At 43.3% G+C, this 14,926-nt stretch overlaps 1 protein-coding gene across 2 annotated transcripts in view; it reads left to right on the forward strand.

Annotated features, from left to right (window-relative positions):
- The window catches only part of KIF5C (kinesin family member 5C), a 159,648-nt gene extending 144,722 nt beyond the window's left edge, over nucleotides 1–14,926 (forward strand). For both annotated transcript variants that reach the window (XM_014782430.2, XM_087435159.1), the window contains one exon: nucleotides 11,096–14,926. The gene's annotated coding sequence lies outside the window, so the exon portion shown is untranslated. The remainder of the gene's footprint in view (nucleotides 1–11,095) is intronic.

A 14,926-nucleotide genomic window follows, 5' to 3' on the forward strand; every position in this document is an offset into this window, starting at 1 on the left:
ACCAAAGTGTAGGAAATACGATCCTAAAGTAACTGTGGCTTATACAGGAGGGAAATTTATTTCCCTATCATGTAAAAGAAATTTGAAGTGGTCTGTGAGTGGCTGGTAAAAGAACTCTACAGTGACAGCAGAAAGCTAGCCTCTTAACTTTAGACTCACTGTCCTCAGCAAGTACCTTCTTTCCTCAAGTTCACCTCAAGGTCACCAAAATGACTTCTGTAATTCTAGTTATCATGCCTACGTTCCGAGTTTAGGAAGCAGAGAGGAAGCAGGGAAGAGACAAAAGCAGCTCTCCCAGCGGAATCAGCTTCCTTTAAGCAGCCTTCCCAGAAATCCCATATAGTACTGATGCCCACGTCCCTCTGGCTGGAACTGAGCCGTGTGGCTGCATCTAGCTGCAAGGGACGCTGGAAAAGGTGGTCTTTTAGCTAGGCACATCACTGCCCCAAGCAAGAGTAGTGTTCTTTTGTTGAGAGCATGGAGATGGATTTTGGGATGAGCAACCAGCACTCTGTGTTTACTGAACACCTCATATGCAGCTGTGGAGGGGTAATATCTTCATTACCCCATTTGATGTAAGCACGCAGAGTGTATGCTTGGCTCCCAGCAAGCTCTTAGTAAATATTCTGGCCCAGGGGTTCCGGGGTCCAGAGACTGTGCAGTGGACAGTCACTTTCCTCATGAGATCCTATAAAGGTCTGCCAGACCCACATTTTATGTAAGGTATATATGACCAAATATCGGCCATTCATCACCCGTGTATCCACTTCTCACCCTGAAGATTGAAAATCAATAGGTCTGGTGGGACTTTCGAGATCTTCAAAGTAACAGAACCACCCTCATCCATCACTGCGATTCATTTCTTTCTTGACTCAAACTGTTACGAGTGGTTTTGATGATTTTATCTGAAACTGGAACCTCCTGGATCTACTCCATCTGTACATACAACTCCTGTGGCTGGGTGCTTTTCTCATAATGTCTCAGAACAAACGGGCCCCTTTCTGGTTGTCAGGATGGCGGTGTGTTTGAGGGCCCTGGCTTTGGACAAGAGACCTGGGTCGAGTGTCAGGTCTTCTACTTTCTTCAAGTTACTTAACCCCAGAGCTGGTTTCCTCCTCTGTGAAATGGGGAGAATCGTTTCCCTGGGTCATTGGCCTTGATATGAGGACTAAATGAGGTCATGCTTCTAAGCTGTTGGTACATAACAGTGCTCAATAAAGATGACAGCTGTGGTATCGATGGGCAGTGCAGTGCTTGGCACATAGGATGTGGTTGATGAATGTTGGTACATAGTCTCCTTTAATTCACAGAGTTGTTAAAAATAGTTTTTAGTCTCTCTGTAGCAGGAGATTATAACCACTGAGTGGCAAAGGCCCATGTCTGAGTATCCTGTTTGGTGCTATGAACCAAAAGATACTATCATTTTTTTATCTAAAAGTTATAAACAAGAACATTGATTATTTTTAAGAAAATGACTGGGCTTTTGTCACTTGAGGTTAAGAGAAGGACACTAGCCAATGGAGTGGGGAATTATAATTGGAAGGGGGGAGACACTAAGTGATTTTCTAAAAAATAATTGGAAATATGGAATTCATTGCTTAGATAAGATCAAAACTTTTTTGAGATGATCTTTCCCGATCTTTGAGATTCTCGTTCTGAAGTGTGTCTGTCCTGGGTAGCAACAATCTCAGCTGCTGACTCTTCCCAGCCCGCCTGTTGTAGCCAGAGCAGCATATTCATAGTTGGGTGGCCTCTGGTTATCTTTGGGATTTCTTTCTGCTTCATTTCAGGGTTCAAGGGGTATAGTCACAATGAGTGTTTTTGTTTATGCTCAAAGTCTCAGAACAACCAAAGATGCCAACACGTAGAAATCAAAAGAACCCAGGCTATTGCTGGCTTCTAGCTCATCTAGCTCAAATCCAGGGGGGCTGCTCCGGGGGGAGGGAGACCATCTTTTTCAAACTCCAAAGCTGGACATGGGGGCAGTGTAGTGCAGCAAGCTAAGGATATGGATGTGGGATTGACCAGACATGGGTTCCAGCCCTGGCCTTGGCTTTGCTCCTGTGTGACGTTGGGCAAGTTGCTTGATTTCTTTCAGCCTCAGTTCCCTCATTTGCAAAATGGGATCAGGCGCTGACAGCCTGTTCTGTGCTTGGTTTAACAGTGAATGAGCCAAAGAAGGCTCTGTTCTTGTGCAGTGATATGCTTGTCGAGGGGAGGCAGACAGCAGATCAACAAGGTAACTTCAAAGAGTGGTAAGTGTTCTGAAGAAAATAAGAACAGGTTAATAGACTAGAGATGGGGGATGCTTATTTAGAAGAGGGGGTGACATTTGAGCTGAGAACCAAATGATGAGAAATGCCAGCCACGCAGTGACCTGGGCAGAGTGCACAGACACTCGCTGGAAGGTGGGAATGACTGGGGCATATTTGAGGAGCCAGGGGAAGGCTGATAGGGCTGGATCACAGAGAACGGGGGGAGACCATCATCATTCAGGTTGGGGGAGCAGATAAATGAGGCCTTTGAGACCCAGGTGAGCAGTTCAGAGTGTGATCTAAGTGTGCAGGGCACTGGGGGGCTTTGGGCACGGGAGTGGTGGGAGCCGATTCATGATTGAAAAAGGCCACCCTGGACTGGACTCCAGAGAAAGATGGGGGTGGGGTGAGAGCAGGGGCCTCCCCTAGGGGGCTAGTGCAGGTGTCTGCTTGGGAGGGAATAGCACTGAGCCAAGGTAGTGGCAGCAGAGGTGGCAGCAAGTGGTCCGTCAGCCCGTGTGTGAGAGCTGAGGATGGAGGGCAGAGGAGGAGGGATGAGTGGGAATCAAGGGTACTTCCTACGTTTGAGCCCTAGCAACGAGGTAAATATTGGTACCTTTTAACCATCACTGGGAAAATTGGGCAATGAGCAGTTTTTGTGGAAAAATTGAGAGTTTAGTTTTCATCATGCTGATTATGAGATGCCTCCTAGATATTCAACCTAGCCCACCATCCAATGTGTAAGTTGAGTAGGCTGTTGGATCGATGAGTCTGTAGCTCAGGAGAAAGGTCAGGGCTGAGACCATAGAGTTATAACCTATAGATTGTGTTTAAGCCCATGGGTCTGGAGGAGGCAACCTGGAGAAAGGGTGGACTGAGCAGGGAGCAGTGGGGAGAGTTCGACCAGGCCCTGGGGACTGGCAAATGGAAAGGTTGGAAAAATGAGGTGGCACCACCAAAGGGGTCTGAGAAGGAGAATGGGAGGTTTGTGGAGGCAGAGGGGAGAGCTGGTTCCTAGGTGTCAGCTGTGTCAAAGGCTGTGCAAGAGCTCCAGGAAGATGACGATGGAGACTGCATGGTTAGTGAAGGCCAGAGGGCATGACCTCACCTGGAGCACCTTCTGATGAGCGGGGAAAGCAGCTCAATTAGCACGGACTAGCAAGAGTGGGGGTGGGGAAGTAGAGTCAGCAACTGCCCGCAGCTTGGAGTTTCCTTGGAAGAGGCAGAGGAAGGGAGGGGTGTGGGGTTAAGATAAAGTTTGCATTTCTCTTTCAAGATGGGAGCTATTACAGCTTATTTGTATGCTGATGATAATGATCCAGCTGAGAGAGGAAATTGATAATGTAGGAGATGGAGAATTACAGGTATAGAGTATTATAGAGTGAGAGATGCTGCGATGCGGAGCAAGAGCGGAGGTGACGCTGCCCCCGAGGTGACGAGAAGGCAGAGTAGCAAGGACAGATGCTGGAAGGTGGTAGATGGGAGGTGTGCAGGGAGGTGAAGCGGGTCTCGTCTTACGCTTGTTTTCTTATGCAAGTTATCAGCTGGGGTGGGGGGGCACTGGGTTGCAGGCTGGAGAAGAGAGAATGTGTGAAATAGGCCTCTCAGGCAGTGCTGCGTGCTTATTCGAGGCCCCACATTTAATGTGGACACCGTTTAAATACTTGTCCAGCTCCGTGGTTCTGAGAGCCCTGGAGTTGGACTTCCTTTGCCGGCAGTGCTTTGGCAAGCCTGTGGGCGCTTGTTCAAATGTGTCCACCAGATGGCGCCAGAGGGGCACTGCTGAAACCGCTGTTTACTGAAAGGCTTTGAGGCAGAGTGGTCTTTTGGTTTTCCTATATTTAGACCGTTATTTCTTTGAGTAGTAAATAGGGTACTTTTAAACGAATAAAATTCTTACAGAGTCCCACAGTTTATTTAAATTATTTTATTAAAATGTTTAAGTATTTGCAAATTTAAAACAGTATCAGACAAATTTAGAAATTAGATTAAAATGAAGCCACAAATCAAAAATCCAAATCACCAACCTTAACATAATTTAATGAGAGATGGTCTTCCGCTGAAAATAAAGAGCTACGTGCGATGTGACTCTGCTGTGTGTTGCTTCCGGTAGAGTTTGGCGTGCCTGTGCTTCCGTGTGTCATGACATGACTCGATTCCCACACCCCCTTCTCTGTCAGACCCCTGCAGAATCACAGCAGGCCTGCACATCATTTTGTCGTCTTGGGATGGGAACACATCATTTTCCTACTGAGTCCAGCTTTAGCCTGAAGATGATTGAATTCGTGAGGAGTAACGCCAACTTGGTCATAGCGTAAAACGAGCCTGGGGTTGAAGGTGCACAGGGATGCTTGGTTACAAGGTAGCCAGCTAGATAATCTAGAATTCACACATATTAATGCTTTAGATTTTTGTGGCAAGAAAAACCTAAAATTGAAAATTTTGTGAAATGAACCCAAGATCCAGGATGCCCCTCACTTTGTTGATGTAGCTGAAGATTCTGATATGTTTAAGACTGTACTTTGATTAAAAACCATATATATTAAGTCTAGAAATCATATCCTATTTAGTAAAGTTTTGATAAGCTTTGATAAAATATTTGGTAAAATCGCAGAAGGGACTCATTAGGGCTTTTCTAGTTCATTTGAAGAAGCAATTCCATGTTTTTGAACTGTGATTTCATGTTTTGATGCGTAAAGAAAACAGCCCTGGAGAAGCGCTTCTGCGGTTTGTAGCGGGGTCACCCAGGTGAACGTAACTACAGAAAGCCATCAAAGGCGCCCAGGTGTCCGTGACAAGCCCTGTGTCTCTGATTGTGTGACGTTCCCTTGATCAGTGACAGTCACTGTAGGATGGCTCTGTCTTCCTCAGGTTTCACTGCTTCAGGACCTTTATAATGAATGTATTTGTTAATTGTAAATACAAATATTATCTTTAACCTTTTAAATGGTGGGATGGAAGCAGACACACAACGAAGATCTGGGGGCTTTCACCACGGTTCCCTTTTGCTGCCGTAATGCTCATCTGTGACCGAGGGTCTGAAATCCTGGACCCTATGTTGTCTGTGCACCTGCCACATTCAGGATCTTCAGCCTGTCACACTTGTCCCGCACATTTGGAATGCACCAGTGACTTTCTATTCCAAGAAGTCTTGTCACAGTAAGCTACACCCAAACAGGGAAATTCTAAGTGTACATTAAAGACAAGAAATCCAATATTTGCTAGCTTAGCACTTCAACTTCAGGTTTCCTTGACTCTGATTGCCCCTGGCCATTTCCCCACATTCAGTACCCTCCACTAAAGCCCTAAACTTTAGGTCCACTTAGGCCACTGGCTCGTCTTTTCTTTGTACTAAGAAGGTTCCACCTTCTCTGAACCCCCACCCCACCCCTCTTCCTCCATTGCTTTCCTTATTGGAATAAGGAAGAGAGGCAGAGTGGAGTTTCCCCTTTAAGCCCTGGACCACCAGAACAACAAGGCCCTTCCTGTTGGTCCTTGGTATGTCCTTAGGTTCAGGCCGAGCTTCCCAAGCTGGCACTTACTCATTTATCCTCTATTTGCCTTTCCGACTCACTCTGTATTTCCTTCTTGTTACTCTTCTCTCTGTCTAAATACCTGGATCCAACCGGTCTTGCACATAGTTGGGGTTTGCCTTGACTTGTCTCCTGGTTTTGACACCCTAATCACAAATAAAGAATATTTTATATACATAAGATGCACAAGTTGACTTCTAACCACAGCAGAAATGGGTTCACTCCACACATGGAGGAATTGCTTTAGGATTTAGCCCTCCAAAGTAGTGAAGCCAAGAAGCCTCATTTACAGCAGGTCCTGTGGGATCCTTAAGCCACACATGTGGTCTGCCTCCAAACCACAGGGCCATTCCACTTGCTACTGCTGTTGGAAAATCCGAGCAATTAAATGATTGAGTCACAGGAATGTGCATGCAGGGGCCTCTTTGCCACAGGCAGGGTAGCGGGGTGATTGTGGGCTCAGGATCTGGAGCTGGACTGCCTGGGTTTGACTCCCAGCTTGTCCAGGTACTGGGTAAGCTACCTCATCCCTCTGTGCCTCATTGTCTTCTTCTGTAAAATGTGCCCAGTGATGGTACCTACTTACAGGGCGGGTGTGAGGATTAAACGCATTAATATATACAGAGAGCTTAGACGAATATGTGGCACCAAACAAACGCACAGTGTTAGCCTGTGTTGTCATCATCTAGTCCAGTCCCATTCTGCATTCTACATTCTGCAGAGAGGTGGAGTGAACCATCAGGATCACACAGCTTGGCAGTGGTAGCTCCTGGAGTAAGAACTCTGATCTGCTGTGCAGCAGTTCTCAAAGTTCCTGCCTTAGGACCTTTTATATTCTTACAAAGTATCAGTGACATCAAAGAGCTTTTATATTTCTGGGTTATATCTATCGATATGTATTATAGTAGAAATTGAAACAAAAATTTAAAATAAGACTATTAACATGAATGCCATTTTTAATGAAAAGTAGTTATTTTTCAAAACAAAAAACTTAGCAGAATGGCATTGTTTTACAGTTTTGCAACTCTCTTTAATATTTGGCTTAATAGAGCCAGCCCTGATGGTCTAGTGGTTCAAGTTTGGCGCTCGCACCGCTTCGGCAGCCCAGGTTCGGTTCCCAGTTGTGAACCACACCACTCGTCTGACAGTAGCCATGCTGTGGTGGCAGCTCACATAGAAGAACTAGAAGGACTTACAACTAGAATATACAACTAGATAGTGGTGCTTTGGGAAGAAAAAAAAAAAGAGAGAGAGATTGGTAACAGATGTTAGCTCAGGGCGAATCTTGCCCAGCAAAAAAAAATATAGATATATTTGGCTTAATGGACGACAGCTGGATTTTCCTACCTGCTTCTGCATTCTATCTATTGCAGTGTGTGGTTTTAGTTGAAAGATATGAAGAAAACCCAGCCTTGTCACTCCAGACAAGATTCTTGGCCATTTAACATCTAAGAAAACCGTGACCTGGAGAAGTTATGATCCTAGTACCTTCATCGCATCCCATGTTCTGGGTAGTGAATAGGATAACGTGAAAGAAGAGAGAAAAGTCACAGAAGAAAAGTCTGGCAAAAATTAGGCCCTCACAAATATGAGCCAATGTTATGGTATTATGGCCATGGGGGCAAGCCTAAAAAGAATAGACAAAGCAGGACTTCAGGGAGAGAGGGCGGAACTATCTGCAGGTGGGCGCTGTTGTGACATGGGACTTGGAACCTAGTGTTGTGAATTCAGGGGGAGGAGTCACGGGGGACCCCGGAGAAAGAGTTCCCTATTTCACCTACAGTGCAGTGGGCTCTGCTGTGCTTTAATTCTTCTCCACGATGTGTTTCTCAGAGTTATAAATTCAGAGCAACTGAAATTGTCCGTCCACAGCAGATTGCAATAATGCTCCTGTGAGGTAAATCCACCTTTATTCAGCAGTGATACGTGAAGTACAATTGGTAATTCTTATAACGTGGGGATTGGATTGTAGAAAAGCAAAAGGAAAGATAAGACTCTGTACTGTTTGGATTAACCGTAAATCCACTGCAAGCAATTGCAAAAGCCAAAGTTGGGGGGGAAAATCTCTAAATACTTCTTGCAAAACTCTTAAATAATTAACTTCTCTCTTCAGCCTTCCCCACCTCTTCTAAAGAAAGGCGATTTTATTTCCTTCTAAATCTGGTCACACGTTGCCACTCTGAATTACCATCTGCAGTTTGGCAGAGGCCCAGGGACAGTCCAGTAGCAGGTCACTTGGCCAGTATCATGCTTTTAGGTGTGTGGGCGACTACTGTGAACCATCTAAGAGGGTAAACAGAACTGGGTTTTAAATGTTCTCAAGATTCGCCAGCCTCTCCGGGGGGCCAATTTATGTGATCAGAACAGTCAGAAATGGTTTCTCTTGGGACTAACCCGTTTACCTTTGTAAGTTTATCCATTTTCTCTCCCGAATTTATCAGAGGAGATGAACGTCCAGATAGCTGGGGGATGGATAGGATATCCTAGTTGAATCTGTTTTTCTTGGGCCTGCTGGAAAGACTGTTTTGGCAGACAGGCCCGTAAAGATCTTTTAACTCAGGATGAAGAAGAACGACCTCTTCATAATAAAAGACCTTTTATTGGTGGGGTTCCTGTGTTTTTTCTTTCAGCAGCCATCACAGTGTCAGTTTTCTCTCACCCTCCTTGAGGTGACTAAAGTAGGTAGATTGGGCCTCCTTTGTGGCCCCCTCTTTCTTGCAAACTATTAGCCAAACGTGCTGAATCTTGCACATGGGGGGAGAGGGGGATTTGAATGAAAGGCCTTCTAGTGGAAATCGTGTCACTTCATGGTCTGCTGGAGTTATTGAGGCCACCGCATTGATTTTGTGTGTCTAACGCTTGGCTCTGTCAACATGGGCTGGCTGCAATCATCACATTAAGCCATAATCCTACAATTTAAGGTATGTGCTTGGTACCTCCCTGCCTCCAGGCATGCAGAAAGACCATCTCATCTGACCAGGGGGACCCATAGGTGATTGGAAAAATGTGAACCTGTAAGGAAAGTGAAATGGGGATTTCAATGGTGGTATTCAGAAAGCATTCCTGGCCTGTTGGTTTGCAGCTCAAAATGGATTTAAATGAGAATTGTGACCTTGCTTTTAGGTTTTTCATTTCTAGTCCTGATAATAAGCACGAATCTCACCAGAAAGGCTAAACATTAAAGATGCTCTTCCCAAAGACAAATCTCTCTCTCTGTGACTTCTAAAAACGACATGAATATTACCATATAAGGTTGTTTAAACCATTTTTAATTGAGCATCTTTGTGATTGTGAGCAATTACACTGTTGGCACAAGAGACGGTAGTTACCAAATGAGCTCCCTGAATATTTATTTTCCGTGTCAGGGAGTAGGTGTGTTCTAAAAAAGAATGTGCTCTCTCTGTTTCCTACTCAATTTCTGTTCTTTATCTTCCTCTTTTTTATCCCACCCACTTTGCTCTTACCGACTTTTATAATCCCTTTCCACACCCTGAATTTTTCTATTTCTTTGTAATTTGCATCCTGCTTATTTATACAAAATATGTGAGGTTGCTTACAATATTATAACACATAAATCAGGAGAGTGAAGAGAAAAAAGTTAGAGAGAGAGCTTTGTAGCTGAAATCTGAGATCTTGAGCACTACATTTGGATATACGCCTTCTAGAGGCACGGACAGAAAGCACAGTGTATCAGGTTGTGGAGTTCTTTTTAAAATCAGAAGAGCAGTTAAGTTTTTCTTAGTGTCTGTCCTATTTCCTATGCCAGGCAATTCCCATGTTTCTCAAGGTTGGGACTCTACCTACCTCTCCTGTCGCCCCCTCTCCACCCCTCGAGCATCATGAGCTCTGCACAAAACCTATAGGGAAGATCACAGACAGACCCAGGGCTTCCGGCTGGGGTGAGGAAGTTGAACCTTTCAGTTTCTTCCTGAAAGTTGAGTTTATTGGAGTTGGTCCAAAAGCTGACAAAGGCCCCTCAGAGCTGGCCTCTGAGTCAGGACTAGTCCCGACTTTCATCCTGGACTCCTGACCATGATCAGATGAACATCTGGTGGGAAGTGGCGTGAAATCCCAGGGCCCGCTCTACTGAGGAACTATGGTGGTGAAACATCCCTTTCGGGGCTGGGGACCTCTTTCTTGAGAGAGCCTTGGTTAGGGGCTGCGTCTGACCTGCCTCAACATCCCAAGTGCTGACAAGTGAGAAATGGTGTTTGAGTTCCCTTAGGAATGAGGAAATGCATTATATTTCTCTGAATATCTATAGTTTCAATAGATACCAGTGACTTTGGGGAGAGCCTGTTGTCAGGGCTAAATACTTAGCAGTAAAAGCAATAAGGAGGAGGCTGTGCTGTCTGATACGTGGTCCACTAGCCATATGTGACTACTGAGCACTTGAAACGTGGCCAAGTCTGAATTGAGACGTGTTGAGAGTGTAAAATATAAACCAGATTGCAAACACTGGAGTAAAGACTGTGAAATATCTCCATAGTAATATTGTAATGTAAAATATTTCCACATGTAATACTGATTACATGTTGAAATGATAATATATTGAATATAAATAAAACATTATTTTTTTTTTTTTTCCGAGGAAGATCAGCCCTGAACTAACATCCATGCCAATCCTCCTCTTTTTGCTGAGGAAGACCGGCTCTGAGCTAACATCTATTGCCAATCCTCCTCCTTTTTTTCCCCGAAGCCCCAGCAGATAGTTGTCTGTCATAGTTGCACATCCTTCTAGTTGCTGTATGTGGGACGTGGCCTCAGCATGGCCGGAGAAGCGGCGCGTCGGTGCGCACCCGGGATCCGAACCCGGGCCATGAGTAGCGGAGCGCGCACACTTAACCGCTAAGCCACAGGGCCGGCCCAAAACATATTATTAAAATTAATTTTACTTGTTTCTTTTCACTTTTTAATGTGGCCAATTGAAAATTTAAAATTAGTGGCCAGCCCCGTGCCTTAGCGGTTGAGTGCGGGAGCTCCGCTGCTGGCGGCCCGGGTTCAGATCTCGGGCGTGCACCGACGCGCCGCTTCTCCGGCCATGCTGAGGCCGCGTCCCACATACAGCAACTAGAAGGATGTGCAGCTATGACATACAACTAGCTACTGGGGCTTTGGGGGGGAAAATAAATAAATAAAATCTTTAAAAAAAAAAAAGAAAATTTAAAATTAAATGTATGGCTCACATGGTACTTTTGTGGGTCAGCTCTGGTCTAAATATCTCGAATTGAAAAATTTTTTTCTGAGGAATGAATTTCCACTGTGTTCTCTAACTCCCGTGTTCTCTCTTTGGTTCTCTTTCAACAGATGTGACTCTCCACGCAGCATGTCAAGGACATGGATCACCAATTCCCTTATTTTTTTTCTCTTCTACACAATTTCCATTTTCTTTTACACTTGCTTACCCCAGCTGTCTGCAGTACACCAGTTTCAGATATGTGAGTTGTGTAGAATTTCTGTGTACAAATATGTGCTTGGACTTTTCTCTTCCTGAGAAATCTGAAGGGGACGATCACAGAAGATCCACTTACCCCGGGGAACCAATGCCGTGGCCTCGGGCTCAGGGCATTGGGTGGTCTCTGGGCGGTCCCTGGAGCCTCCTTTCTTGGCAGTGCACTGTCCCAGAAACGCCCTAACATGCCATTCCCTGGGGAGAGCCACCAAGTGCCGTGGAGGCGGGGGATCACGCTCTGCCGCAACTGTCTGGTTTCCTGTAAAATAAACACATTACTTTATATTTTTAGGGAACAGAAAAAGTGCTGCTATAGGGTTCAAAATTTTCATTCTGAACACTTTTCCAAAACAAGTTACTCCAAGGAAGCATTTTGAATACCCTGGTCACATCTTTGGATCTGTAAAATACACCTTTTAGTATGGCACCTGTTAAAATGCAAAACAAATTTCTTCAAGGCAGAAAAACAATCTGACGGTAGCAATGTAGAATTTGTTCATTCAAACATATCTCTGTAAATGCAAAAAGTCATAAAATTCACCTCTGAGCTGCTTGCTATTGAACCTGCAGTGACTAGTTTCAGCCAGCCCAGTTTGAACATCATTCCTTGAGAAGTGTTGAAAATGCTGCAAAGTTGGATGAGTGGAAATGGGCTTGCCCCTCTCCATACTTCCTCCTCCTAATCCTACTGGAGCTTGCACTGGGGATGGCCTCTTTCTCTAGGGAACCATCTTAAGCCTTGGGGGGATGTTACTAACGAAATCCAGGATCGTTCCAGCAGTTGAAAAAGGAAGGCTTGGGAGGAAGTAATTGACGAATTTGTGTGCCTATCAATAAGTTGCCATGAATAAGTTGCTATTTTAACCCATCATTGCTGACTGTTTACTTGAGTTCTCTGGTTGGCATCAAATAGGTAGGTTTCATCTTCTTAGGCAGAATTAGAAGAATTTGGTATGGATGGATTTTTTACCTTTAGTTATTGCTGTATTTAAATACATGAATCTAAAGCTGAGTCAACTGTTAACTTCCAGTGCATGTTAAAATGATCAATTTCTAGGTAGTAAAGTTTTCAGGGAAACTGACAAGGATTTGATTAACTTGGTCTTGTGTGCTGCTACTTGTTTTGACAAATTTGAGGGTAAGTCAATGACAACCAAACCAGTCTCCCTGAAAGCACCTATCCTGTCATTGTGCCTGCCCAAGATGAGTGAGCGGACACAGTGCCTGCTGCTGTCACCACTGGAATGAAATGTATGCCGGGGGAGACATTGAGCTTTCTCATCGCTGTGTGGTCCAAGATAGTTCAACAAAGTGTGTGTGTGTGAGTGTGTGTGTGAGTGAGTGAGGATGAAGCACTAAGGACTGTGAATTGACTTCTAAACTCTTCTTGTATAAAATCTCCCTAACCAAGCAAAGCTGCTTTGACTTAATTTATTTGTTAAACGTTGCACTTTGTTTATGCATGTTTTGTTTGTGGAGGAGAGTAAGGAGACAAGAGGACCAATTCTACTGAAGTATTTATTTCTAAAGATGACAATTTTGCATTCATTTACATTTTAAAAATTCTTCTATTTGATTTTCTTATGTTGTTGCCAGTCATCGCCCAATATAACTGCTTGATAGCTATTTGCAGTCTGATAGAAGGGTTCTTGTAGGTCAGGTTTTGCAAACCTTATCAGGTAATAACATAACATAGGCCATAGATTATTGCCTTGCTGTTAACACGTTTGCCTCTGATTTTGGAAGCTAAAACATTGGTCTTTGAGAGGATTGCCAATTCATAATTGTCATACCACTACTATCTATTATGCATCTGTGTAACTTTATGTTTATAAGTTGAACAAAGGTCAGTAATTCTTTTTGGGAGGCTCTCGTTAATAGATTATTTTAGATTCTTTCCAAAGTAATTTTTTCCTGGGTACCCCTTTTCTACTTCTAAAGAATTGCTTGGCCCTTTCATGTTTCAAAGAGAAACATTCACTTATAGTTGCATATTTCTTGATCTCTACAAGGGACTCACAAAATTCACTTTGCTTTTATTCACAGAGAAAGTTGGCTTTGATGTCTCTTAAAGATAATTCTGCTAGTTGCTGATCAGCCAGTCAGTTCACCTAGCTTCAATCTTTATAGGACCTCTAAACTAATTTTCCTACACTGTGACTAAAATGTAGGCAGATTATTGGAATGGATTATACAGTATATTCAAATGGATCCCTAAATGTGACTTTGTATAAAAAGCTAGATTCAGGACCATATACTCTGTAGGCCACTTTTTTAAAAAGGAACATTTATGCAATTTTCATTTTTTTAAACTATTGCTCCTTTACATTTGTACTCTAAATGTAAAAACCATACTTCTGAATGGCCAAGCCTATGATTATATTTTTGGTTGTATGCTGCTTTTTGCTAGTGTGTATGTGTGTGTGTGTGTGTGTGTGCACACGTGTGTGTTTCTCCTCTATGAATAATTTTATATTTCATGCTACTTCTTGAAAGTTTACTTTTGATGCTGTGAGGGAATAGCCAGATGGTTTATACAAATAATCTCTACCTGAAGGATGGTGGATTGTTAAATTAGAGGAATGCTGTTTGGGATATCAAGATTTATGGTTGGAGACTAAAATAGAGTAATGCCAAATGTGTTTTAGTCAATTACTAGAGAATTCTGTACAAATGCATCATTCTCTTCAAATGCTGTACAGTTTGCTTTGTTGAATGGCAGGTAGTAGGGAGAACAATAAGTGTAGATTAAGACTTTTAAAGGAAATAGTATCATATGATTAAGACAATTAGAATTCATAGAAATATTGAGATAAATGAAGAAATAAAAATGTTCGTCTAGAATGTAGCATCTAGTGACTTTTGGAAGCCCTAACTTCACATGAGGAAGTGATATTCCTTCCAAGGCCAGACCAAGCCATCACCAAGACTCTTGGTGGAATCATGAATATCAGCTCTCCTTTTCCAGAGGAATAACTGAAAGCAAATAAAAACTCTTAACAGTCCCTCTTTGATGTGTATTTTTTTTTTATCAGGGCAGAAGATTTTTAGACTCGGGCTGTATGACATGTTGGGGAAGCTTTTCGTTGGCAGGGGCCAAGAGGTAGAGGAAGGGGGAGGATTTGCTCCATTGTCTCGCCCTGAATGTCTTGAGCAAGCTAAAGAAACCATCATAGTCTAAAATGGCTTCATTTAACACTAACAATGTAGACTTTTTAAAAGTATCAAATAAGGGCCAGGTTACTACCAAAGTAAGCACCGCTCCATGAAGTCTGCTTACACATTTACAAATTATGTATCAGTTTTAAATACTTATCCTTGTGTGCAGCTATAAGGGGAATAGGGCACTCTGTAGAATTTTACATGTCTAGTTTGTAAAGTATGTCGTGTGTACTGCAGATGTGTGTTCTCTGGGCTTTATGTATCTGTACAGTAGCTTTCATTAAACAAACTGTGGACAAACTTGTTTTGGTGGTTTGAGGGGGAGAATGCCAGTTTATATCAATTAATGATGCTGTAATATAGTACATGTAACAAAAGATCTGGAAGTAACCCTCCCCTGGCCCGTGGAAAATTTTGGCTATCTTCTAGGTTCTAAAATGAAGATGTATGGACACTCTGGCAGACTGCATGTTGTATAATTTGAAAAATACTAAAAGTGGAAAATAAAATTGAATTAAACTTTG

Source organism: Ceratotherium simum, chromosome 9 (genome assembly GCF_057802395.1).
Source record: "Ceratotherium simum simum isolate JZ-2026a chromosome 9, ASM5780239v1, whole genome shotgun sequence".
NCBI classification, from domain to species: Eukaryota; Metazoa; Chordata; class Mammalia; order Perissodactyla; family Rhinocerotidae; genus Ceratotherium; species Ceratotherium simum.